Source organism: Pinus tabuliformis, chromosome Q, assembly GCF_031772625.1.
Source record: "Pinus tabuliformis cultivar Carrire ecotype Pingquan chromosome Q, CPIR1, whole genome shotgun sequence".
Lineage (NCBI taxonomy): Eukaryota > Viridiplantae > Streptophyta > Pinopsida > Pinales > Pinaceae > Pinus > Pinus tabuliformis.
The window spans coordinates 808023415-808025914 of record NC_142296.1 but is presented as its reverse complement, the minus strand read 5'-3'; the positions used below and the strand labels follow the sequence as shown (position 1 = coordinate 808025914).

The window sequence follows — 2500 nt, the reverse complement described above, 5'->3', positions numbered from 1 at the left end:
GAATGCATGTGGGAGGGTGTGAAGAGGTGGGACGCTTTTTTGATTGGGTGCCTTGTTTGATTTCTTTTTGGTTAGCGGACATCATGCTCAGCGTGCTGTTGAGCTTCTCTCTTTTCTTGGGATCTTTGTTTCTTTGGTGTTGTTTTCTTCCCTTATTCCTCTTGCCTCTAGCCTTACGGAGGAGAGGTGGGATTTTTGTGGATTGGTGTTCGGGAAGGACGAAAAGCAGTACGAGTTCCCAGGGTGGCCACCCTAGTCCTTCTCGATCGCCGTCCCCTGCAGTTCCCCCCTTTTTCCGAAGGTGCGGGGTTTGGGAAGCTAGATCTCTGTTTGAGCCTCCCCTTGTGAGCCGGTAGCCACGTTTGATATCTCTTGCTTTCCTGTTGTTTTCTTCCCTTCTTGTTTTTGGCCCCTTAGCTTTACGGAGAAAAGGTGGGATTGTTGTGGATTGGTGTTCAGGAAGGACGAAAAGCTGTGCGAGTTCTGAGGGTGGCCACCTTAGTCCTTCTCGATCACTGTCCCCTGTAGTTCCCCCCCTTTTTGCGAAGGCACGGGGGCGGGGAAGCTTGTTCCCTGTTTGAGCCTCCCCCCATGAGCCGGTGGACGCGTTTGATATCTCTCTTTCTTTGATGTTGTTTTCTTCCCTTCTTTCGGCCCCTAGCTTTACGGAGAAAAGGCGGGATTGTTGTGGATTGGTGTTCGGGAAGGACGAAAAAGCAGTGAGAGTTCCCAGGGTGGCCATTCTAGTCCTTCTCGATCGTTGTCCCCTGCAGTTCCCCCCTTTTTGCGAAGGCACGGGGTTGGGGAAGCTTGTTCTCTGTTTGAAGCCTCCTCCCCTTGTGAGCCGGTAGCCACGATTGATATATCCCTTTCTCTCTTGTTGTTCTCTTCCCTTCTTCCTCGTGGCCCCTAGCTTTACGGAGAAAAGGTGGGATTGTTGTGGATTGGTGTTTCGGAAGGACGAAACGCAGTGCGAGCTCCCGGGGTGGCCACCCTCGTCCTTCTCGATCGTCATCCCCTTCAATTCCCCCCTTTTTCCGAAGGCCCGGGGATTGGGAGGCTTGTGCTTTGTTTGTGCTTTGTTTTCTACCCTGTTCTCTTCCTTTCGGTCCCTAGCTCTATGGAGAAAAGGGGGAATTGTTGTGGGTTGGTGTCGGGGAAGGGCTAAAAGCAGCGCAAGCTCCCGAGGTGGCCACCCTAGTCCTTCTCGGTCGCTGTCCCATGCATTTCCCCCCTTTTTGCGAGGGCGTGGGGCTGGGGGGAGATTGTCCTCTGTTCGAGCCTCCCCCCGTGAGGGGGTTAGACACCTTTGTTTCTCTTTCTCTCATGTGTTTTTCCTCCTTTTGCCCCTTGGCCTTACATTTGTTGTGGGGGGTTGCCTCTATTCAGTTTTGTGGTCGATTTTTCGGTAATACGTGGAAACGACTCTCGGCAACGGATATCTCGGCTCTTGTTACAATGAAGAACGTAGCGAAATGCGATACTTAGTGTGAATTGCAGAATCCCGTGAATCATTGAGTTTTTGAATGCAATTTGCGCCCGAGGCCTCGGTCGAGGGCACGTCTGTCTGGACATCGCATCCCATTCAAACGCGCTCCCTACAATATGCTAGGGAGCAGCGGAGCTGGTCGTCCATGCCCCATGCGGTGCGATTGGCTGAAATACCTCAAGCGATGTTTTGTGGCGTGCGTCGATGAGCGGTGATCTTGTCCCCTTGGATGGGCAGTCGGCGTTAGCCGATGCGGGCTTTGTGTGGCATCGCTCAAACTTGCTTTACTCTCTCTTGTCCTCCCATGGGGTAGGACGGATTTAGCTCCAACTTTGCGACCTCAGCTCAAGCAAGAACACCCACTGAGTTTAATCATATAATTAAGCGGAGGAAAAGAAACTTACAAGGATTCCCCTAGTAGCGACGAGCGAACCGGGAAGAGCCAACATGAAAATCGGGCGGCGGCGCCGCCTGAATTGTAGTTTATAGAAGTTTCCTCAGCGACGGACCTGGGCCAAGTCCCTTGGAAGGGGGCGCCTGAGAGGGTGACAGCCCCGTCGGCCCAGGACCCTGCCGCATCACGAGGCGTTGTCGGCGAGTCGGGTTGTTTCGGAATGCAGCCCTAATTGGGTGGTAAGTTCTGTCCAAGGCTAAATACGGGCGAGAGACCGATAGTGAACAAGTACCGCGAGGGAAAGATGAAAAGGACTTTGAAAAGAGAGTTAAAGAGTGCTTGAAATTGCCAAGAGGGAAGCGGATGGAGGTTGTCGATGCGTCTCGGTCGGATGTGGAACGACTCAGGCTGGTCCGCCGCTCGACTTGAGGTGCAAACCAACACGGGCTGCTGCATCGTCACAAGCGCGGGTGGATTACTGCCTGTCGGTTTGCCGCTGCGGTGGTCGAGGAACAAAGCGTGCGCCCTTGTGGCGGGCCGTGTGCACCTGCGCGCTCGTGGTGTTGGTTGGTGGGCTTTCCATTCGACCCGTCTTGAAACACGGACCAAGGAGTCTA

The 2500-nt window shown here is 53.8% G+C and overlaps 2 non-coding genes across 2 annotated transcripts in view; both read left to right on the top strand.

Annotated features, from left to right (window-relative positions):
* Window positions 1-1423: 1423 nt before the first annotated feature.
* LOC149222104 (5.8S ribosomal RNA) lies at window positions 1424-1577 on the top strand. Its single transcript, XR_016249735.1, has one exon. It is a non-coding gene; the product is annotated as a 5.8S ribosomal RNA (ribosomal RNA).
* A 247-nt stretch (window positions 1578-1824) lies between these two features.
* Window positions 1825-2500, top strand: part of LOC149222103 (25S ribosomal RNA) — a 3381-nt gene continuing 2705 nt past the window's right edge. The window contains exon 1 of the ribosomal RNA XR_016249953.1: window positions 1825-2500. This exon is cut by the window's right edge and continues 2705 nt beyond it. This is a non-coding gene — a ribosomal RNA (25S ribosomal RNA).